General features: G+C 42.9%; 1 pseudogene; it reads left to right on the forward strand.

Moving 5' to 3' along the window:
* The first annotated feature begins 1201 nt into the window (after window positions 1-1201).
* LOC123142685 (18.6 kDa class III heat shock protein-like) lies at window positions 1202-12841 on the forward strand (annotated as a pseudogene).
* Window positions 12842-25243: the final 12402 nt, after the last annotated feature.

Genomic DNA, 25243 nt, shown 5'->3' on the forward strand with positions numbered 1-25243 from the left:
GTTTCTATACAACGTGGCGTTATTGTGATGCTTAGCTAGACATGGGCTCTTGGTCAAGTATGTGGGTGTGTTCTGGTGAATAGACTAGCATACTCTCAGCGTATTTCATTGCAACACGGCAATGCACACAAGGGGTTGGGTCCCTCCCAAGGGAATGGGGAGACGTGGCCTCCTGCTCTCATGATCCCCTAGTGGTTGTTGGCAGACATCTCCTCCTCCTTGTTGTCGGTGCGGGTGCGGTGACATTTGAGATTTGACAGCCATTTCTTCTCAAGAACGACATGATGTCCAAAGCTCTCAGCTCTATCCATAGCCATAGCCCATAGGTGATGAAGGTGACGAGAGAATGTGAAGTGTTGGTTGCAAGTATAGTATGAGTGTGGTTAGGTTAGTCCTGCATCAATGAAATAGCACCGAAGAGAATGTTGTACAAGGCTCTAGAATAGGGATTAGATATAATCACAAACACTATAAAATTTACATCATGTGTATATTACATTTGATCATCTAATGAAGCTCGATATGATTAACGAGAGCTCTCAAACTAAAATTGAATTGAGAAAAATATTCATGTTTTGTATTTTTTTTCAAAATGTGTTCGCGAGTCTGCAAAATGTTCTTGAACTAAAAAAATGTTTGCAATTTTGAGAAATGTTCTCGAATTATAAAATCATGAATTCAAAAAATGTTCATGAATTTCAATAAAAATTGGGGAATGAAAAAAATGTCTATGAGTTCGAATTTTTTTGCGAGTTTGAAACTTGTTCAATTAAAAAAAATATATGTGAATTTAAAAAATGTATACGAATTTCAATAAATGTTTGCGATTTCAAATAAGTTCGCATATTTGGAAATGTAGGAATTTGAAAATTTCTCTATTTTCCAAAAAAGTTTCTAAAATTCAAAATTGTTTGTGATTTAAAAAAAATCATGAATTTGAAAATTGTTCGCGATTTTCTAATTTTAATGTTTTTTTAGAAAGTTCATGAATTTGAAAAAAGAAAAATGGAAACACAAAGAAAACAGAAGAACACCGAAATAGACCAACAGGCCAGCCCGTTAGTGCGACATGGGTGCACGTTTTGTCCGTATCCCCCAACTCACAGGGAATAAGATCTCTGGTCCAACAGGAGCTCCCTTTGAAACCAATACCTATTTGGTGCATGTAGCGCCCTTTATAGGCTTTGCTCTTAAACGGCGCATGCGCTTCCAAGCAAGAGAGCAGTGTGACGAGTCTGCTCTGTTCGTGATTTGGCCGGAGATTAGGTGAGCTAGTTGGGTAGTTCCGACCTTGTGGTCATGTTTTATGAATCTTGCTGTGAATGGAACTACATAGCATAAATTGTTAGTTGTTATATCTCTGCATGTATCTTCCCCGCTTGATCGAAAGCAGCCGGATGTCTGGATTCAGTATCAGATTCATATGTTTTTCATGTAATCTCAGCAGAAAATAGAAAGAGAACTTTGCTTTGTTTAGCAATCAACACAGTTTAGACTTCAGAAGGCACGATGTGTGACTATGGGTTCCACGATCTATCAAATTAACTTTGTTCTCTATTCTCTCAAGTGTAAGAAATCCAAAACCGAGGGAATCTTGAATGTAATAATTGAAAGAAACTCAAAACGATTAAGAGGAAGCTAAGTTCATGGATGCCCATGTGTGCTGCTTATATCAGGAGTAAAAATGAACAGAACCAGTACGATTAAATGCATAGAAGTATTGATGCTTCACACCCGACCGTAGTTAATCGCAAGATGGTTGTTGCTTCATGGTAGGTCTAACTAATGTGATAGTACTCCTATTCAAGGGTGAGAGAACAATGCGCCGCTATTTAACGCGACCAGAAAGATGGAACATGGTCATTAGTCATTCTACAAACCTGGGCCGACCAACGAGTAGAGTCCAGCGCTTCACAACCAGCTGGAGTTTCTTTTACAATGTTGTTCACATCCTAGACGTGGAAGCATCAGGATCTCTTGGTCAAGTATGTGGATGAGTGCTAGTGACCAAATTAGCATACTCTCGGCGTAATTTAGTTGAACGTGACACTGCACACACTAGGTTGGGTCCCTCCTTGCGGAATGGGGAGAGGTGGCCTCCTGCTCTCATGATCCCCTAGTTGTTGTTGGCAGATATTTCCTCCTCGTTGTCGGTACGGGTGCTGTGACATTTGACAACCATAATTTTCTCAAGAACTGCGTGATGTCCAAAGCTCCTAGCTCTATCCAAAAGTGGCGAAGACGACGAGAGAATGTGAAGTGTTGCTCACAAGTATTGTGTGAGCGTGGTTAGGTTACGATCTTGCATCAGTCAAATAGCACCGGGGAGAATGTTGCACAAGGCTCTAGAATAGAGAATAGATAGAATTTGGAAATACAAACACTACAAATTTATATCACTCATATATTGCATTTGACCATCGAAGGAAGATCAATATGATTACCGAAAGCTCTCAAACAAAAATTGAATTTATAAAATATTCAAAAATTTGTAAAAAATGCTCACAATTTTGAAAAATGTTTCAAAACATGGCCGCGAATCTGCAAAATGTTCTTTAAATAAAAAACTTGCAATTTCGAAAAATGTTCTCAAATGAAAAAAATGAATTCAAAACATGATAACGAATTTCAGAAAAAGCTCATGAATTTCAGAAAATGTTGGCAAATTCAAAAATCTCCGTGAGTTCGAAACTTGCTCAATTTTTTAAATATTCATGAATTCACTTTTAAGAATTAAAAAATATTCATGAGTTCAATATTTGTGCGCATATGTAAAAAAATACAAATTTGAAAGTTCCTCTACCTTTAATTAAGTTTATGAAATTCAAATTTGTTTGTGACTTAAAGAAACATGAATCTAAAAAATTATTCATGTTTAAAAAAAACACATTTTTTTAGAAAGTTTGCGAATGTGCGAAAATGAAAATAAAAAAATGAAAAAATAAAAGAAAAGAGATTGGAAAAAGCGCCAAAACAGATTAATGGGGCAAACCATCAGCGTAGCCAGGGTGAGCGTTCTGTCCGTAACCCCCGCCCACAGGGAATAAGATCTCTAGTTCAATAGGAGCTCCCTTTGAAGCCAATTTCAATTTGGCGTCTGTAGAGCCACTCATAGGCTTTGCTCTTACACGACGCACACCCTCCCAAGCCCTACCTAACAAATAGGGCGCCAACGTAGGTATTATTTAACAAAGCGTTCCACCACAGTTTTGTGAAGCTTCTAGAAGTTTCCAGCCAGTTTTGTGAAACTTCTAGAAGCTTTCGACCATTTTTCTTGGTTTCTGTTTTCTGATTTTTTTTCTTTTTATTTTATTCATTTTGCATGACTTTATTTCAAATGTATGTTTTTTTCATATTCATGAACTTTTTTGAATCTGCAAATAAATTTGAAATGCACAAAAATTATTTCAATTCCATGAACCTTTTTCTCATTGGTTAACATTTTCCAAATTTGCTAATTACTTTTGAATTCGCGAATGTTTTTTTAGTACGTGAACTTTTTGTGATTTGGTAATATTTTTTGAATTCATGAACCTTTTGAATTTGTGAACTTTTTTGAATTCATGAACTATTTTTTTAAATGAACTAATGAACTTTTTGGAATCCATAATTTCTTGTTTTCTCGAATTGTTTTGTACTTGTGATTTTTCTCAAGTCCGTGAACATTTTAGAATTGTAAACCGATCAGCGGTCAACTGATCAACAAACTGGATCTGTTTTTTTCTTGTGGAACCTTTACGGCTGTTGAGTGAGCAAAGGCCCACCGAACAAATGGCCGAGCGAGTGACACTAATGGGCCGCGAGCCATTTAGTAATCATGCGAGTGCTAGCCCCCCGACTCGGCGGGTGCCCTATGTGAAGAGCAACTAACTAGAGGTTACTCTTTGCGGGGGACCTCCATGGGTCACTTTTGGCTTCTTGGGAGCACGCCAAGTGGGGTGTCCAGCCGCCGCCTCATATCGCGTGCTAGGTGGTCCTTTCGGAATATTTTATTTTTCTTTATGTGTTTTCGGGTTTTAGATGTTTTATCTTTTTGTTTTTTGCCCGGTTTTCTCTAGGTTTTGGAAAAGACTTACTATTTATTTTGCACTGGAAATAAAATTTGTGCTTCGACGAGAAGCACAACACATATTTGCTTCTCATGTAGGCACAAATATGCTTCTGCGAGAAAGACATCTGTGTTTCCTCAAAAGAAAAAAAATCTATGCTTCCACGAGAAACACATATTTGCTTCCCGCGTAAACACATATTTTCTTCCGAGATGCTTTTCTCGGAAAATAGAAAAACAATGTGTTTCGAAGAGAAGCACAAATTTGCTTTCATGGAGGCACATATTTGCTTCCATGAGAAGCACAACTATGCTTCTCGGAAAGGAAAAAAATATGTGCTTTCATAAGAAGCACATATTTGCTTCTCATGCAGGCACATGTTTGGTTCCGTAAGAAGCACAACTGTGCTTCTTTAAAAGGGGGGAGAATATAAAAAAAAACCTTGATTCCGGCTTCGTTTTTTCCTTTCGTTTTCACTATTATCAGTGCTTTTTATTTTTGTTTTTCAGTCTCCGATTTCTTACCAGTATTTTATGTGAATTTTTAATTGAAATCTATTAACATGGAATCTAATTTGAAAGATCTTGACATGAGAAATCCAACGATGTAAACGGCTTGAGATTTGGATGCATGGTTTAAGAGATAAAAACATTTTGAATAAACAAATCTACGAAAAAGGGAAAACTATCAGGTTACGACAAGTGGTCGCCACTTGTCAACGCACGAGAAGGTGGGAGCAACCTTTACAAGGAGTAACCCCTAACTAGTGATTTTGGGTTAGTTTGGTTGGCATCCACACCGCTACATGCCCCTTGAGGATGCTTGGAGTTAGCCTCATAGTTGTTTGGTTTGTGTCATGTGAAAAAAATGCTTGCTTGGCCTGGTTGCCCCTCCCTTGTGATTAGCCTGGCGATGATAAATAAAATAGGATCCTTAGCTCAAACATTGTTATTAGCTTGGCCCAGCCGCCCAGGCAAGAGGAATTGGACGCCTGGACGGCTGCTTGGCATGCAAATTTGCGGTTCTGTTCAAACAGTAGAAGGTAAATATGATGTGACATATTCTAATACTCTAACCAGGCATGATAAATGTCTTACGCATGTACATAAAAAATGATCCTGATGTATACAAAAAAGTACAATGTTTATTAGAAAGTTAGACATCAAATAATATATGTTTTAAAAATGTTAATTATGTATTCTAAAAATGTTGAATATATATAAAAAATTTGTTCCCGATGTATACAAAAGATTAGACAAAAAATATGTTTATATAAATGTTAATCATGGATTTGGCAATGTTAAATGTGCATATGAAAATTGTCCACAATCTAGAAAAAATGGTAAAAATGTATTTAAAAGTAACATAATAAAATATATGATTAATAAAATATTAATCATGTATTTAAATAATAATATAGGTGTAAAAGGGAAATTTATAATACGTATGAAAAAAGGTAGACATAAAAAAATTATAAATTAAAAAAAGTTATTTCGCGAAGAAAAAAAATTCAAAAGTGTTGATCATGTATTTGGTAAATGTTGAACTTGTATATAAAAGACGTTCCTGATGTATAATTTTTTTAATGTCTATGTAAAAGGTTGACATCAAATATATGTTTGAACAAAATATTAATCATGTATTTGAAAAATGATCCACGTGCACAGGATAATGATTCAGATCTATACAAAAAATATTTCATGTAATTGAAAAAATATTAAAGATTAATAAAAATATATCCCTGTTTTATATGGAAATAGGAAGAAAAAAGCAATTAAAATCAACCAAAGAAACAACAGAACAAAAATAATCCAATTTAAGTTAGTGCAAAAGAATGAAAATAGTGAAAACCAACAAAGAATTAAAGAAAATAAAATGAAGAAATCCAATGAAAACCCAGAAAGAAACAAACAAAATGGAAAACAAATAGAGAAAATAGGAAGCGAAAGAAAAAAAAACATTGAAAACGGTGAAAAAACCCGAAGAAAAGGGGGAAAGAGAAAGAAAAAACCCCAGTAGGAACCGAGAAAGAAACAAAAAACACGGTAAAAAACAATGAGAAGTAGAAAAAACAGAAAAACATGGGGAAACCTAAACATGAACGAACCAGCTGTGAGCGAGCGAGGTATGCACGAGTATGGGCTGGCCCAATATTGTATCTCGCAGGAAATCCTTCAGGCGAGACTTTCTTCCATCTCGCACTGAGCGAGATATAGGTCCCACGCAACTTGGCGTCTGAAGCGCTGAGCCCGAGCCCTGAAGTGCTGCTTAGGAGGTCAACGTGTAGACTTAATACCATCAAGGTGAAAATATACCTTCCCCCTCCGTTTTCCTTTTGGGGGATGGTGGCATGCGCCGCTCCTGCCGCTCGCCAGGACTAGATGGAAATGTGAAACTCTTGAACGGGGACTAGACAAAATAAGAAAAGACTGACACTACAAAAATATACGTCATAACTGTACTGAATGTAATTATCGAAAGAGGGTCAAAACGATTATCTGAGTGCTCTCACAAGTAGTGTATAAGTACCCATGTGCTCGTTATGATAGGATTAAAATGCATTGATGCGGCATGATTGTTGCATCACATTAGGCCGAAGTCAATGAAATATATTTAAGCATGATAAAATGGTTCTTCCATTGAAATGCGAGAAGAGGGATGAAACAGGACCATCGTGTACAAAGAAGTCATTCTCCACACGAGTTTGATAGTAACTTATTAGGGGGTGTTCTTTGAGTTCACATACTCTTTTCATGCCATGACCGAAGACTGCACGTGCTAGTTGTGGTTGTGTATTGTTAATTTTGTTGTGGAATGGAACTATGGAAGCACCAACTACTAGTGATCATATCTGTCTACATCTCGTCTTGTTTGCACTAGTTCATGTTGTCTGCGATCGTGGGACATATGCATAACATGTGGGAAGCCTGATCAAACATCTGAAAGGAGCAGCCGCACGCCTAGGCTTACATTCTTGTCAATCATCGTTGACATCATCCTTGTCTATCACAACTCAAGTGTGAAATGCTGAGTGCAGTGTACTCTTCGTCCTTGTGGTTTTAAGATGCACTTCACTTCCTCTATTTTTGTGATATTCAGGAAGAAATGGCTGATGCCATCTTTCGTATGTGATCTTAGTGAAAAAGAAAATGTCCAACAGATTCCATGATAATTGTATTTGGTATTAGTTTGTTGAGTGCGGTGCAAATCAAGTAAATTGTACAAGACCCCATGTTTTCTATAACAATTACAATTAGCAAACAATTATACAATGGGTGATCCTATATTACTTTTTACTAGCAAGCCACGATTATCAACTTCCGTTAACCAGGTATTTTTTTCTACATCCTTCTAGTTGCATATTATTTAATGATTATCTTAACTATTTATTATACTTAATACCTTTTTATGGCATTTACCCAGTTGGACCATAAGGTCAGGAAGATTTTCTCCCACCATGAATTTCAGTGTATTCTTCGGATAGGGCCTCCTTAGGCCTTTTTTATGTAGTTAATGATTGTCGGTGTTCACTTTTTTTTATTGTTTCAAATAGGTTGACTGTGTGCATCATGCTATACAGAGGATTGGTATTTGGTTCATGCAGTTGTATTAGCATGATATAACGATTGAATGCAATATCATTTATTGAATAAATTTATTATACTTAAAATACCCAACAACCACTCATATTTCTCTCTATTTGAAAGCGCCACAAGCTGTCAACTCCTCTCCATGATCATATGAAGAAACTTAAAATGGTTATCAGGGAGCTCTGCCATTTTTAGAATAGTACATGATGTCCATGTGCTCTTTATGGTCGGATTAAAAATGGATGGGAACAACATGGTTGTTGCATCACATCACATCAAACTTAATGTAATACTGCTCCTATATAAGGGGTGAGGAAATAGTACTATTTAAACGTGAGAGGAGAGATGAAGCATGGTCATTTACCTAAGCTGAGCAATGGGTGGAGCCAAGTGGTTGCTAGTATATGTAATGCATACAAGTTTTACACTTAATTGGACTTGCTTCTGCAATGTTGTCAAAACCCATAGGCATCATAGGACTTGGAAGCCTCAGGATTTATGACCGCATTGACTCACTATGTACATGAAGTAGCATCACCATGATCTCAGGAGCCTAGGATTTTTGTTGGCGAACATGCTCTCCATCCCATCATCGGTGCGGGTGACCGTGATTAGAGAGCTCCTTCTTGCGAACATCAACACATGGTACGGTGGTAGAACATCCTATCTCACTATGGTTATATTAAAGTGTTTGGATGCAACACGGTTGTTGCTTCACATCAAATCAATGTTAATGTAATAACACTTCTATTTAAGCTTTAGAAAATAGTACTCTTATTTGGAAAACATGTTGGTGGTGAAGAGCGCCAATAGAAAGTGGGAGCGGGAGGAGGAGGAAGAAGACTGACGCTACATCTAGCATGAGCATCGCTACGGTTGTTCATGCGCAAGTTCCGGTTGCTAGAGGGCACATATGCGGGCAGCGTCACCACGTGTTGCGAGAACAATGTGCTCACTGTCACCATCAAGAAGCATTTGTCGCCAGAGATTAAGGCCAAGTCCGTCTTGGTTGCCATCACGAGCCTTCAACCACGCGCTTCCTGGTAGTCCCGTGGCAGCCACACTTCAACATCACCCGTTCCTCCGGACAGTAAGTAAGCAGGTCTAGTTTTGGCACCCAGCCCTTTACGCGGACTATTGACGCGAGCGCACACAGAAAAGTGGCATAAAAAGGGCCTCAAATCTATGTGTTTGCGCCAGGAGTTTTTCTGTTCTTGTTGACTGGATTGTGAAGCGTAGAAAGCTAATCCCGTGGAATTCCCCTTTCATGTTCTTGTTCTCAAAAGACACTAGTAAATGTGTACGTGCAATGCTTGATGATATTAGGAAAGGTATTACTTGCACGTTGATATTAGATAGGATACCAAATACACATTAATTATGTGATTAGTAAGAAACTGGAATTTGGTATGATATTAATTGCACGCTAAACATATATATTGAGAACTCACCATTGAAGCAATCTAGGTTACTTGATTGTCACAGTTTGATGCCCGAGATTAATTAGATATGTCCTTTTGGGTTTTTTTAATAGATGAAGGAAACTTTTCCTACTAAATTAGTTTTCTTTGAAATTCCTACAAAAAGTATGATCCAAAAGAGCTAAACAATATTATTTTTCCAATATATTTAGATATCATTTACTGATTAATTAAGGGAACTATTTTATTGCGCCCTTTGGTCAGGAAACTAATGCAAAGACTATCTTAAATGTTATCATCTAAAGAAGTTCAAAGCAAGGCAATCTTAATTGTGGTCAAAGAAACTTAAATAAATGATCAGGGAGATCTTAGGACAGTAGATGCCCATGTACTCCGTATGACATTATTAAAACTAGTAAGTTGCATGATTCTTGAACATGAGAGAAGTGCAATCGGATTTCCACATGCCACACTATAGGACATAAACATGTACATTTGAGTCACATGTTTTCTTCTTTCGAAAAGGAGGATAACCCCGGCCTCTGCATCAAACAATACACATACATATATTATTAATAATGCAAAATTCCACAGCCGAACTACATCGACACATAAATAATAGGGCATGCCTCGCGACAGTAACTTCACGAGATAGCCACTAACCTATATGATACAAGACAAAACCAAAACTAAATGTACACAACTCCTAGGCTACACCTTCAAGAAGGAATCATCGCACGTGCGCCGATGATGAGGAGTCCAACACAAGGTCGAACTCTGATTCTCGTCGTCAAAGCCAAGCTTCAATCCACCACCTTCAGCAAGGACATACATATGCGTGTCGACACAGCGTGATCAAAGATCTTGTGTTTCCACCGGAGTGCATAAACTCGTCGTTGAAGTCGTCTCTACCGTCATCCCTTATCCGGCTGCCGAATTCCCGATAACCGGAAGAGACACATGTGTCACCTGCCGAGCCGCATCAAACCCAGTCCGTTGATGGAGGGGACATCCCATACCACCACCGGCCTTAGAAAGGCCGTCACCACCCCGAGATCCGGCCACAGAGTCGTCTACACGATCACCGAGGAATTCACCTTCGAAGAAGAGGGGCCGCCGCCCTGAATCCGGGTGCTAGCAGCGAGCACCCACCGTAGCGCCAACCGCTGTCATCGCCCATAACAACAACAGTTGCCGCCGCGACCGTCCGATCTGGGCACAAGGGCTCGAATCCCTCGTGTGACGCCACCGGCCAACCGCGCTCGACCTCCCATCGCTGACGAGCCGGTCACCTCCAGACCCGCCACATGCTACAACCAACCTCGCTCCAAAAACTAGCCGGCCCGAGGAACTGAGCCGCCACACCATCGACAATGCCACCGGGCCAGCTCCGGCTACCCGTAGAGCTATGACCACTAGCCACCACCGAGGATCCCGGGGCCGTTGCCCCGACATCCATGCTCCGGCATCCATGCTGCCGTCCAGGGCCGACAGACACGCATCGACCTAAGGCCTCCCATCGCGACAGAAGACAGGAAGCGAGGAAAAATGTAATTCAGGAAGATGATGCTATAGCTTTGAACCGGAAAAAAATGAGAAAGAAAAAACAATACCAATTCATTGGAGGAAATAAAGGTAGAAAGAATTGAAGAATAAAAGAGTCTTGAACAAATGATAAGTGTTTTGTGCATACAACGTAAATAATAAAACAAATTGTGTTTAGGTCCAAGTATTGAATCTTCCGAATAGTACATGTAGCAGAATTCGGTGTGGTGAAGCTATATTCAATGCCCAACACTACTCGGATTTGCCATTTCTCAACCATATTAAAAGTTATTCACACACTATATGGTATAGATGCGTAGAGGCATGAATGGTTGTTGCATCACATCACACAAAAGCTAACATAATAACACTCAAATTTAATGGTAAGGAAAAATATCCCTATTTGGACACAGGAGGAGAGATGGAACAAATCGTTATTCACAAAGAAGCAATTCTTCACAACCGAGCCATAGAAGGGAGTAGAGGTCAGTGGTGGCTACCATAGATAGTGTAAGCACATTTACACTTAGTAGGAATTTCTGTTGCTCTGTCAAAGCCCATCGACATCTTAGGAGTTGGAAGTATCAGGATTGACTACTACATCGACTCAGGTTTGTACACGGAGTAGCGTCACTATGATGGTCAGCTAAAGATGGACTCCTTGGCAACCATGTGATGATCATCGAACTAGTATACTTCAGAACGACATGTCACGGCGCAACGCCGTGTGCCAGACCTTGAAACTCTACTGGTGGAAGAGGCGGCATCCTACTTTCATGAGCCCCCCCGGTGGCTACGGGCTGGCTCCTCCTTTCTGCCGTGGCCTGATCGAGTGTGGTGCCATCAGTGCTCCTTGAGAATATCACATCGTAAGCAATATGAAGACGACATGTATAGTGTGGTGGTGGTGTTTATGCTTTGCTGAACCATTTTGTTGGTGGCCGTATGGACATGACACATGATGTGATATGCTGGAAGAAGGAATTTATTTTTTCATACTATCCTCTCTGACCTGTTTGCATGTTAAGAATGTTCTTGTCAAACATCGTCTGGCAAGGTTCAACACATATGGTTTTGAAGAATTCATCCAATTCATCGATCTCTTGAAGTCTGAGTCGCCGTTCTTTACCAGATCGTACCAAAGTTTAAAATAGCGATTTGAGAAGGGTGTCGTTAAATGACCAGCTATAACACAGTTATTTGATAAAGTTATGAAATATCCAGCTATAGCCCACTACAACTGATTTCCTGTCCTTTTTCTTCTTCTTCTTCCACTCAACATCATTCAAATACACATCGATATGAAGGGCAGACCACACCTGCCGTGTGGTCACTATAACTGATTTGAAAGACCGTCCTCGCTATTTGGCATAGTCGGCTATTTAAAACAATGATTCCCACCCACGCAGCGAGGAACTAATCAAGGTACAATGTTGGCCCGTGCCGTGGGCCCGTGGCCGGCCTTGTCATGTCCACCTGCCGGAGGTGCTCGAGCGCCTCGTCATCGTGGATGCTGACCACCGGGACCACGCCCACCTACACCCGCTCACGGGCATGGGCACGGACACCACAGCAGCACGCCCGTGGACATCGTCGAGTCCCGCGGCGAGTATGCCTTCCTGCTCGACGTCCCTGGCCTCTCCAAGTCCTACATGCAGGTACGTGCGCACACCATGCCATGCCGCCATGGCCGCCCCCAGTTTCTCCTCGGACCGAGTTCGTTACGCCGGTGAACTAACAATGGGGCGTTTACTCATTTTCGTCCGCAGAAGACTCTGGAGGAGGACAACGTGCTGGTGATAAAGAGCGCCAACCGGAAGCGGAAGCGGGAGGAGGAGGAAGCGGACTGCCGCTACATCCGGCCGGAGAGCCGCGCGTCGCCACGGTCGTTCGTGCGCAAGTTCCGGCTGCCGGAGAAGGCAGACACAGGCGCCATGGCCGCCCGCTGCGAGAGCGGCGTGTTCACCGTCAGCCTCAAGAAGCAGCCGCCGCCAGAGAAGAAGGCCAAGTCCGTCCAGGTCGCCATCGCCTGAGCCTCCTTCAGCCACGCGCTCGCGCGCTTGCTATAGGGAACAACGTTCAATATCGGCGTCATCAGTCAGTGTAGCGGCAGATGAGTGTGCTGGCAGAGTTTGCTAGCTGTGGGTTTTACTAGTTCTTTTGTGGCCGAATGCTCTGTTCAGTGTTGTCATTTTTGGAAGTTGGCGTGGAATGGAACCATGGAGCACGAGTTGTTGGTGATCGTATCTTTTTTTTAAGCAAAGATAGCTATAGCCTTTATTGAGCAGTGGCAATGTTTACGGGGATTACATCAAGATCACGCGGTGATCCAAGCCACAAATGTCTACCCTGGGAGAGGGGGATGTCATATCTAGCTCTTGTGTGTGCTTCAACATTCGAAGCACGAAGTTCATGGCAAAAATTACAACTAAAAAATGATTTAACAGTTTCTCTAATTTCTCTAATGACGCAACCATAGTTTCCTACCATCATAGATGTGTCCGACAACTTACTTGCAGTCTGACACTAAATGAACGGTACCAGTGTTGCGCATCATCTCCCCCGCTTTACCGAACCAATGAACGGAACCAGACGCATGCCTGGACCATGTCAGTGTACATACAGAACTGTGCGTTCTATCAAGATCCATACATGTTTCACGTAATCTTAGCGGAAAATGGAATGTGCAACTCTATTTCGTTAAGCAATCAACATGGTTCGAGCGGCAGGACATCACGATCTATCAAACTCCTCTGCGTCTCTTACTGCCTTTGTTCTCTGCGAGTTCCACAGGTTGGAAGACAAGCAACGACGAAGACGAGAAGGCTATCTCAAGTGTGATGGTCTAAAGAAAGTCAAAACAAAGGGCATGTTCAATGTTTTATTCGACACTTGAGCATTTACCAGGGAGCCCTCAGGGATGTACATGCAGTTATGGATGGCCATGTGCTCATTATGTTAGGATTAAAATGCATAGAAGTGGTTGCTGCTTCACATCAGATCCAAGTTATTAATGAGAAAATAATGCTTCTATTTTTTTATCATAAATAGTGCGTCTATTTAAAGGGGAGAAGAGAGATGGAACATGGTCATTATTCATAAAAAAAAGGTCATACTTGAAACCTGAGCCGATCAAGGAGTAGAGTACAGTTCACTTGGTTGGAATTGCTTTTACAATGTTGTCAACATCCTAGGCCTTGGAAGCATCAGGATTTGCAAGTGCACCAACTCGGGTTTGTTCACAACGTGATGCCTTTGCGACGGTCAGCTAGACATGGACCCTTGTACAAAAATGTGGCTGTGTATTGGTAACTGGACTAGCATAGTCTCCACATTTTTCACTGCGGCATGACACTGTGCACAATAGGTTGGGTTTCTCCTCGGGGGAGAGGTGGCCTCCACAACATGTCCTCGTCGCAGATACTGCGTATGCAGTGACCTTGACAGATATAGTAGCGTGACGTCCTAATGCTATATGCGGGCAGTGAAGACGATGATAGAATGTGAAGTGTTGCTCACATGTATAATGTGAGCCTGGTTATCTTACGATCCAACATTAATGACATATCACTCAGGGTATGATGCAGAAGGCTCTACAATAGGGATTAGATAAAATTTGAAAATAGAAACACTAATTTTTTTTACTATGGTGATTATATTAAATTCGATCATCTAAGGAACTCTCGCAATCACTAGAGTTACTAAGCTCCCAGGAATTACTCGCCCGTGGTATATCGGGGGCTCTGGGCAGCGTGTGGGCCCTGTTGGTCAGTGTGAGAAAGCATGGTGTATCCCCTTTGGTTAGAGCGACAAAGCGACTATGACATCTGGTTTAGGCGGCCTCGCGCTTTTCTCCTTCACCCCACGACGGATGTGCTCTTCTTCCACCAGTGTTCCTTCTCTCCTGCTGCCCTGCCATTGTTATGATCCCTGTCCTCGCTGCACATGTCTAGTGTTGTTCCATAATGGTGTGTTTCCTTTCTACCTTTTCTCTAATGCACCTTAAATTGTACGCGCATTGGTTTCTTGGTGTTTTTTTTGACGGGAAGGCCTTCATGGCTAGCTTTATTACTACAAATAAAAGTCTCTTGGTGTTGGTTGCACGTGGCGTTCATCTTCCAGGAATGAGGAGGAAGCAAGTAAGTCGGTCGTGTTGGCTCTGACAGTGTGGATTTTGTCAACCTCATTGTGTTCCCTGATGCATATATGATAATTTATTTTTCTTAGTCTGGTGAAGAATTAGGTTGTTTGCAAGCTATTTGGGATCTATGCAGAGCTAGCGAGAAATGATCTCTGCCATAGGCAAACTGTACTAAAAAATTGCATGAAACATAGATATCACAATGTCATATTTCATTTGTGTAGATGGATGTTAGTTTCCATGTTCTTAGATGGGCCTGGAGCATAATCAATCAGTCTAGAATCTGTTTTAAATTTGTTGATTTGTAACTTAGCCTGAAACAGTTGGTAAAAGTAGCAGCCCTTGCTTTGATTTTTGTGTTTCAGCTAACAATGACAGTATATCGATTTTGCTTAACTGTGTAAGTTGATTGTCATTGTTGAGCCATCACGGTATAGATTTTTTTCTCTGACATATTTGGAGAGCTAACACGAAACTAACTGATATGTTTCAAAATGCTCATTGGTGAGATATACATGTCTTAAAACAAGAGCTTATTAGAACGTAGGCCCTAAAAATACTTTTGGACTTGTGTTTTGCAACTTCTCTTACAAGGGTACATTTTATTGATTCAAGTGGAAATGTTCATACATTTTTTATGTTCTAAAGGATGCAGGTATGCAATCAAGAAAAAAGAAGAAGTGGCAAACAGAATGGCACAAGCCGCAGAGGCAAATCAGTGAAGTTACTAAGCTCCCTGGGATGTGAGCGTCCTGGTGAATCGAGGGTGGTCGGCAGCTGGATAGGCCATGCCTATACATCTATGCACCGCGGGGTTTGACTTTCGGGCCCACTAGCGTGTACTGGTGGCGCTTTGGGATGCCTTCTTGGGAGTAACTTAGGTAGTAACATAGCGCACTTCAAGAAAATTTTGCTTATGTGACAAGTAGTTAATGAGAGGTGGTAACATAATATGTTACTGTAACATAACACTTCCCGAGACAATATGAGTCTACAAGTGAATAAATAAAGTCATCGATAATTCAACTACTATGTTACTTTGCATTATGAAGATAGTAACTTAGACTAATGTCATATGCATGACACTAGTCTATGTTACTCCCCATTATGACCAGCCTTATGCATGTGTCCACATCGCTCTGCTTTTCCTTCCTATGGTCGGTGTGGCTCTGCCTTCTTTGCGATTGGATTCTGATCTTTTGTTCCTCCTGCGCATTTGGATGAGAGGGCGACGGCTCTAGTCTCTCTTAGGAGAGTGGGTGGCGGCGTTCTTGGTCGGAAGGGAGGTTCGGCGCTGGCTGCTCCTTCTCCCCTACATTGGCTGCCTTGGTGTTGCTCGCCTCAGAGGGAAGTTGCGGCCTTTCTCAGCTTGTGGGGTTGCTTTGTCTGTCTTCTTCTCTACACTCAGAGGTTTGCTATTTTTGCGTTTCCCTTTCGATTTTTGACAGATCTGTGTTGTCTTTTGGTGGGTGGGTGGTTAGACTGTATCTTAGGGGGTGTTGTGTGCGTGTTGTGGCGGATCCCATTGTCGGTCTGCGTGTTCGACGTGGCCAATGTGTGTCGATATTTTTTATGCATCCTCTATTTTTTTCCTGTCTAGGTTTGTGGCTGGGATGTGACGTGCGGGCATTCAGACTGGTAGTGCCACAAGTATTTGGTTATTATGCTGAGCAAAGTGGTCATTTAGGGAGTGTTTTAGGGGTTTGCCTTCGAATCTTCTAGGGGAATTTTCACGGCCTCATGCCCAAGGGTGTTGTGTGAGGTCATCATTATGGTGCGTTATTGCTAGACTTCACGGAATTCTTTTTTGCACGGAGATGGTATTCACGACCTCATTCCAAAGGGTCAGATACCAAAGTTCCAGTCACCCCTGCAAGAGGGGCAAGTGTATTATGTGCAGTATGTGGAAGTCGCTCTGGTGATCTGGCCGTATCGGATAATGTACCAGAGGTTTGAGCTCATGTTTATGGCTTGGACTAATGTCACAAAGATGGATCCTATGTTGGATACTTCCATTGCACGTGTATAGGCTTCGTGCTATGAAGGACATGGCAGAGACATACTGATAAGACTTACCTTGCAGGTAAATGTGGCATGTTTGCTGCCTTTGTTTCTAGTTTAGTAAGTTTTCCCAGAGGGTGGATCTACGTATCATGATTTTGTCGCAGCCGGCAGTGCTTCAAGTGCCTGTGTAGCGGAACTGCCCTGCTCTTCTTGGTAGGCACATTCAGGTGGTTTCTTTTTGAACTCGGTGCATTATGTGATTGTAAAATTGTTTGTTTTCTAATTCTGTATAGAGGTAGGTGTTGTTGAATCTTGGGGCGCTACTACTGCGGAATGTGTTGGTAAGTTTACCTTCATGAACTTTCAAATTGTGTCCACGCTAGATGTCCAGTTCTTTTGAAGTCCATCCGTCCTTATACATTTGCTGTTCACAAGAAAATCAGACCCAAACTGAAACCATACTATGTACTACATTTTGACCTTAATATATAAGTTAAATCAAGTGTATTTACTTCCTATCATTGTTAATTGAACTTTACTTTTTTTGTACTGTTCATTGATTAATAATTTTTGCAGTGATAAGATAATTTTGTTAATACTCTTATTCAATTACACTTTCAAAACTAAGGATTACTGGGGAGGTACTATTTTGAAAAAAGGGGAGAGGTAGTAAAAGAGGAAGTTTATGTAGAAAGAATGCCCTAGTGGATGAAAGAAATATAGTATCTTACATTCATTCCTGTAATTAGCTAGGATCACATCCAGTAACTAATATCTCAAAACATACAGACCATGGAATTGTCTAATAATGCTTATTTGGAGTCTTGATATTCCAATCGTCGAGAAAGTTTTTTCAATCAGCTTGTTTTTTTCTTCTTGTAATTCTTTCTCATGGTTTGTACCGTCCCTTCTATTTTGAATGTTGTCTTTTCTCCAGAATCTGGCTTATTATTGATGCCAACTAATGTGGTAAGTCATGTTATATCTTTTGTAACAGAGTTTGCTTTAAAATTTGCACCATTTGCACTTATAGGATTTTTTCATGCTGCATGAACAGACAATGAGACTTTAAAGAGAAAGATATTTTTGTACAACCAGAAACATCCAAAGGAAAATTTATATTGTGCTGCTGTTTTTTTTATTTAAAAAGTGACAACCTATAGACAGCTTTTATACGTAATGTATACATAGGTGCTGACAATTGTTTTGCACCTTATATATAGGTGCTTTTAAATGTTAGATCATTCATTTTCTAGGACTTATCCATCTGATTCATGATTGTCTTAACCATTTTTCTATTTCAGGTACACATAAAAGCCACATGAGATATCAAGTTATGATGTTCAATTTCTTCAACTGATAGGATGGGTTACCTGTGAGGTTGGTTAAAAAGTTAAATCCTTTTGTCTTACCCATGCATTCCTGTCAAGCTTACAAGAACCAGGTTTCGCAATGAAGGCGAGCACATAAACCAGCATTAATTGATTCCTTTGTAGTAATGAATAAATTCAATCGATGTGTATGTATTTTTACCATTTCAACTCTGTTATGCAGTTATGCCATACTTGATGAGTACCGTGTGTCTGCAGCTAAAATATTGTTGTGTGCAATTATTGCATTATGCTTTTGTTTGGGTGAAATAAACTTTTGATTAGTGCTCTCTTTGGAACCTTTTAATTGAATAGGAGTTACTCCCTCTATCTCATAATATAAGACGTTATTACATCCAATATGTGTGAGCATATCGGATATAATTAATAACGTCTTATATTATGGGACGGAGGGAGTACGTGAGAAAAAAGGCATTTTTGAGAAAATAAGACATGGTTAGGGAGGCCCTATGCAGGAACTGTAGTTGGGGGAGGCAAGTGAGAAGGTGGCGACGGACTAGGGTTTCTCTCTTAGTTTGTGGTGGCATTGAAATTATTTTCTTTTTCTAAATGGTTGGAGTGCTTCTATATATGTTGCTCTTCATGGATGAAAAACGGTTGGCAAGGTAGATTAAAATACATGGATGCAATAAAATAAAGGGTTAATGTAGTAGGACTCCTATTAAAACGTGAGAAGAAAGCTGAAACCGAGTGAGGCGTTTTGGCTCCCAGGAGCTACTCAAATGTCCAAATTCTCTGAAATTTGGAGCGCACCTTACGCACCAAATTATCGACCATGCACAAAAAATTTGTATTTTTTTGAATGTTTTTGATTTTTTATGAATTATTTCTTGACCGGGTGCAGAAGAGCCCGGGCTTAGAATTGGATATTCAGAAACATTACCATTAATCAAAAAGACACATGAGTTGAGTAAGGAGTATAACTCAGTGATTCCTAGCATACGTAATGCTTGCAAGTGCATTGAGTTGGAATTGCTTTTGTAGTGTCGCTGAAACCCATAGATATCTTCGGATTTAGAAGCATCTAAGTGCATTTCCAAATTTTTAGAGTGTTTCTTATAATGCTGGTGTTTGATTAACATGGATTTTCTTCTCCTATTTAAATTTTAGAGGACAGATGGACCAACATAACCATTATTCACAAAGACACTCTTTGCACCCAAGCCGAGCAAGGGATAGAGATCGGTGGTTGCTAGCGTATGTAACGTCTAGCTGGGTTTGTACATAAAGTAGCATGCTAGTAGGATCAATCATATACGAGAAACTAGACTTGTCTAGAGGCATATGAAGCAAACACAGGTACTAACAATGAGACAATTGACACATACATGTTACCGAGGAAGGAAACATAGGTGTTCATTATCGCCTATGGTGGTGAAATGGTCTAAAAGATAGTGATCAATCACAGAAGTGGTCATAGCCCACCGGTGAAGTAATCGTCGCCAAATTAGTCGGCCTCATAAGTAGTTACGCTTGGATAACAACAACAACAACAACAACAACAACAACAACAACAACAAAGCCTTTAGTCCCAAACAAGTTGGGGAGGCTAGAGGTGAAACCCATAAGATCTCGCAACCAACTCATAGCTCTGGCACATGGATTGCAAGCTTCCACTTGCTCTGTCCATAGCTAGCTCTTTGGTGATACTCCAATCCTTTAGGTCTCTCTTAGCAGACTCCTCCCATGTCAAATTCGGTCTACCCCGCCCTCTCTTAACATTCTCTGCACGCTTTAGCCGCCCGCTATACACTGGAGCTTCTGGAGGCCTGCGCTGAATATGTCCAAACCATCTCAGATGATGTTGGACAAGCTTCTCTTCAGTTGGTGCTACCCCAACTCTATCTCGTATATCATCATTCCGGACTCGATCCTTCCTCGTGTGGCCACACATCCATCTCAACATACGCATCTCCGCCACACCTAACTGTTGAACATGTCTCCTTTTAGTCGGCCAACACTCAGTGCCATACAACATTGCAGGTCGAACCGCCGTCCTATAGAACTTGCCTTTTAGCTTTTGTGGCACTCTCTTGTCACAAAGAATGCCAGAAGCTTGGCACCACTTCATCCATCCGGATTTGATTCGATGGTTCACATCTTCATCAATACCCCCATCCTCCTGCAGCATTGACCCCAAATACCGAAAGGTGTCCTTCTGGGGTACCACCTGGCCATCAAGGCTAACCTCCTCCTCCTCACACCTAGTAGTACTGAAACCGCACATCATGTACTCGGTTTTAGTTCTACTAAGCCTAAACCCTTTCGATTCCAAGGTTTGTCTCCATAGCTCTAACTTCCTATTTACCCCCGTCCGACTATCGTCAACTAGCACCACATCATCCGTAAAGAGCACATACCATGGGATATCTCCTTGTATATCCCTTGTGACCTCATCCATCACTAATGCAAAAAGATAAGGGCTCAAAGCTAACCCCTGATGCAGTCCTATCTTAATCGGGAAGTCATCAGTGTTGACCTCACTTGTTCGAACACTTGTCACAACATTATCGTACATGTCCTTGATGAGGGTAATGTACTTTGCTGGGACTTTGTGTTTCTCCAAGGCCCACCAGATGACATTCCGCGGTATCTTATCATAGGCCTTCTCCAAGTCAATGAACACAATATGCAAGTCCTTCTTTTGCTCCCTATATCTCTCCATAAGTTGTTGTACCAAGAAAATGGCTTCCATGGTCGACCTCCCAGGCATGAAACCAAACTGATTTTTGGTCACGCTTGTCATTCTTCTAAAGCGGTGCTCAATGACTCTCTCCCATAGCTTCATTGTATGGCTCATCAGCTTAATTCCACGGTAATTAGTACAACTCTGAACATCTCCCTTGTTCTTGAAGATTGGTACTAATATACTCCGTCTCCATTCTTTTGGCATCTTGTTTGCCCGAAAAATGAGGTTGAAAAGCTTGGTTAGCCATACTATCATTAAGTCCCCAAGACCTTTCCACACCTCAATGGGAATACAATCAGGGCCCATCGCCTTGCCTCCTTTCATCCTTGTTAAAGCCTCCTTGACCTCAGACTCCTGGATTCGCTGCACAAAACGCATGCTGATCTCATCAAAGGAGTCGTCCAGTTCAATGGTAGAACTCTCATTCTCCCCATTGAAAAGCTTGTCGAAGTACTCCTGCCATCTATGCTTAATCTCCTTGTCCTTCACCAAGAGTTGGCCTGCTCCGTCCTTGATGCATTTGACTTGGCCAATATCCATCGTCTTCCTCTCTCGGATCTTGGCCATCTTATAGATGTCCCTTTGGCCTTCCTTCGTGCCTAACCATTGGTAGAGGTCCTCATATACCCGACCCCTTGCTTCACCAACAGGTCGCTTTGCAGCCTTCTTCGCCATCTTGTACTTCTCTATGTTGTCTGCACTCCTATACAGGTATAGGCGTCTGAAGCAATCTTTCTTCTCTTTAATCGCCTTCTGGACATCATCATTCCACCACCAGGTATCCTTATCTTCGCTTCTCCTTCCCCTCAACACTCCAAACTCCTCTGAGGACACCCTACGAATGCAAGTTGCCATCTTCATCCACACATTGTCCACATCCCCTCCTTCCTCCTAAGGGACCTCCTTAATGACCCTCTCCTTGAACGCCTGAGCTACCTCCCCCATGAGCTTCCACCACTTCGTTCTAGCGACTTTGACATGCTTATCCCGCTGGACACGAATCTGAAAGCGGAAGTCAGCAACCACCAGCTTATGCTGGGGTACAACACTCTCTCCAGGTATCACCTTACAGTCTAGGCACACACGCCTATCCTCTCTTCTCGAGAGGATGAAATCAACCTGGCTAGAGTGTTGGCCACTACTAAAAGTCACCAGACGTGATTCTCTCTTTCTAAAGAGGGTGTTAGCTATAATCATGTTGTAGGCTAGAGCAAAGCTTAAGACATCTTCTCCTTCTTGATTCCTGGTGCCATAGCTAAAGCCCCCATGCGCCCCTTCAAAACCTGTGTTAGATGTACCCATGTGGCCATTGAGGTCTCCTCCTATGAAGAGCTTCTCACCAATCGGTACACTCCTAACCATGTCTTCCAGGCCTTGCTAGAACTCCCTCTTGGTGTTCTCATTGTGGCCTAGTTGCGGGGCATACGCGCTGATAACATTGAGAACCAAGTCCTCAACTACCAGCTTAACCAGGATAATCCGGTCCCCATGTCTCTTGACATCTACCACTCCATACTTGAGGCTCTTGTTGATCAAGATGCCTACGCCATTTCTGTTTGCAGCCGTCCCCGTGTACCACAGCTTGAAGCCGGTATCCTCCACGTCCTTCGCCTTTTGTCCTCTCCATTTGGTTTCTTGGACGCAATGGATATCAACGCCTCTCCTCACCGCTGCATCAACTAGCTCCCGAAGCTTCCCTGTCAGAGACCCTACGTTCCAGCTACCTAAGCGAATCCTCCTAGGCTTGGCTAGCTTCCTTACCCTTCGCACTCGTCGAGTCAAATGCGAAGACCCTTGCTCATTTTCCACTACATCCGGGCGCCGATGTAGCGCGCCATTAAGGATGCGACGACCCGATCCTCTCTCACTTGCCACCGTATCCGGATCAAGATACGGCGCGCCACCTGGGGGGGGGTGACGGCCCGGCCCTTGCCCATTTTCCACCACACCCCGGTTCCGATGTGGCGCGTCGCTGAGAGGGTTATGCCCCAACGAATTTTTTTTGGGTTTCATCTCCATAAGAGTGGCTGAGTTTTTACATTGGCTCGCCAAGACTATCACAACCCTCCTCCTTTATCTGGGCTTGGGACCGGCTATGTTGAGAAAACATAGGCAGAGCTAAGTAGTTATGCTTGGACTGTCCTAAAAAATAGTATTGTGTGGTCCATGCTCTCAAGGGATGTGGTTGAAAGCCACATGGAAACTGTGATGGGATAAACGTTGAAGCTATGCATCAAAAGAAACAATTAGCAATGTGCAAGTAGAGATATTGTTGTGGTGCATACTTCTCATCTGCCTACATTACACCAGTTAATTGCTAGACTCCGGTAAGTGAGCTGGCCCACGGCTACCCGTGGCACCCGGCCCGCTCTTCAGCCAAGGTTTCGCCTTGCGCCTTGACAGGCACCCTATTTACTTCACATTTCTTTTGTAATCATCATAGAGCGTACCATCATATAATAAAGGCGGGCAAAACATATCACAACTCTAGGAGTATGCCTCCCCATTCGATGCCCCCAGTGTCTCCAAGTCTAACATTAGGAGGGGATTTGTAGCACACACGTGCAGGGGTACCAACCTCATTTTTCTTTTGGCTTTTGATGTCTATCGTCGAGGACCAGCATGTCTATCATGACCTAGCAGCCGACGAGTGAACGACGACTACTACCAGCCAGCGCTCAGCATGATGGTGACTATCATCCAATACCATGGCCTGAGCAGGTTGAAGTAGCCACATGGGTGGCCTATGCAGGGGCAAGGGGCGGCAATGGCCAGAAGTTGGATAACCAACGACTGCAACCACAAAGCCTACAGCGGACCAGCTACGCTGTCACTGAGGCAACCATTGAGTATATGTGTTGTGCATATTTGTGTATTGGGCCCACCTCCTAATTCGTTGTATAGTTGAGGTCGTGGTCCACCCCTTGCACATCATATATACGTGTGTTTGTACCTGAGGAATACAACACGTGATTCCCACATCTTACATGGTATCAGTTTCCGGGTTCTAACCCTAGCCTTCCGCTGCCGCCGCCGCTCGCGCATCCTCCGCGCCAGCCGCTGCTCCTCCTTCCTGCCGCTTGCTACTCACCCGTGCCTCCCCCCGCCAGCCACATCGCGCACTGCTCGATCCCTCGCCCCCAACATCGCATCGCCCGCCCGCCAGTCGAAGCCGCTTCGCTCGCCCGATCCCTCGCCCGCCAGCCGCTTCGCTACGCCCGCTCCAGCCGCTTCCCTCGCCCGCTGGCCTGATTGCCCGCTCGCCCGCCTCATCTCGCCCGCCAGCCGCTTCGCTCCATCGCTGCTGTCGAACCCAGCCGTTGTTGCCGAACCCGTTGGATCGCCCGACGCCGCCGCTGCCGATACACTCGAGCCGCCGAGCCGCCTCATCCTTATCACCCAGCCGCTGCTGCCGAACCCGTTGGATCGCCCAACGCCGTTGCTGCCGATGCACTCGAGCCGCCGAGCCGCCTCATCCTCGTCATGTCGTCCATCACCTCATCCGCGTCCACCAACTCCAACCCGTTCGCTGACGCCAACCCTCCTGACGTGAATGACATCCGCAAGCTCAACATATTCGAGTGGGTGCCGGTTCGCCTCTCAGGCGGACTCCTCCTACTACACGTGGAAGACCTACCTTTCCCTCGTGTTCCAGGAGTATCATCTTATCAACCACGTGGACGGCATCGTCGACTCCAGCCTCGTCCTCGAGTTCCATGACTGGTCCACCATCGACACCACGATCATCCGCTGGTTCTTCCTCACGATCTCGCCGGACCTCTTTCAGACGGTCGTGCAGGACGGTGATGATGCCTACGCCATGTGGACCAAGCTGAACAGGCTCTTCACCGACAACCAGCTCCAGTGTCGTGTTTTTTTGCAGCAAGAGTTCTTCGGGTGTCATCACTACAAAAAAAAGACACATCCGTGACATTTTGGGCCGAACGAATTTTTTTCTGTCATACATATGACACTTCTATGACGATAATTGTGACAAAACACGGTATCATCATAGATGTGGTGGGCTCCTACATCTATGACAAAAAATCATGACAGAAAATGGGCTTTTCGTCCTGGGCAGGCCGGAGACGCAGCTGCATGACATTCTTTGGGCCATCCAGCACGGAAAAAACCGTGGTAGAAGCGAGGGGGAGGAAAATTTCGAGGAGTTCCCGGTTACGGTGGGAGGTCGGGGGCCGAGCGATGCGCATTTCTCTCGTACACGTACGCGCGTGTGTGCGAGGCGTTGGCTCTAACTGAACCCGAGCGAGGCATTGGGCTCTAACTGAACCCGAGCGATTGCACTGCAGGCTACGCGTTACTGAACCCGAGCGATCGATCGATGGCTGTTACTGAACCCGATCGAGCGATTCCTTCGCTACTGCTGCTAACTGAAGCCGATCGATTGGATGA

This window comes from Triticum aestivum, chromosome 6D, assembly GCF_018294505.1.
Source record: "Triticum aestivum cultivar Chinese Spring chromosome 6D, IWGSC CS RefSeq v2.1, whole genome shotgun sequence".
NCBI lineage: Eukaryota > Viridiplantae > Streptophyta > Magnoliopsida > Poales > Poaceae > Triticum > Triticum aestivum.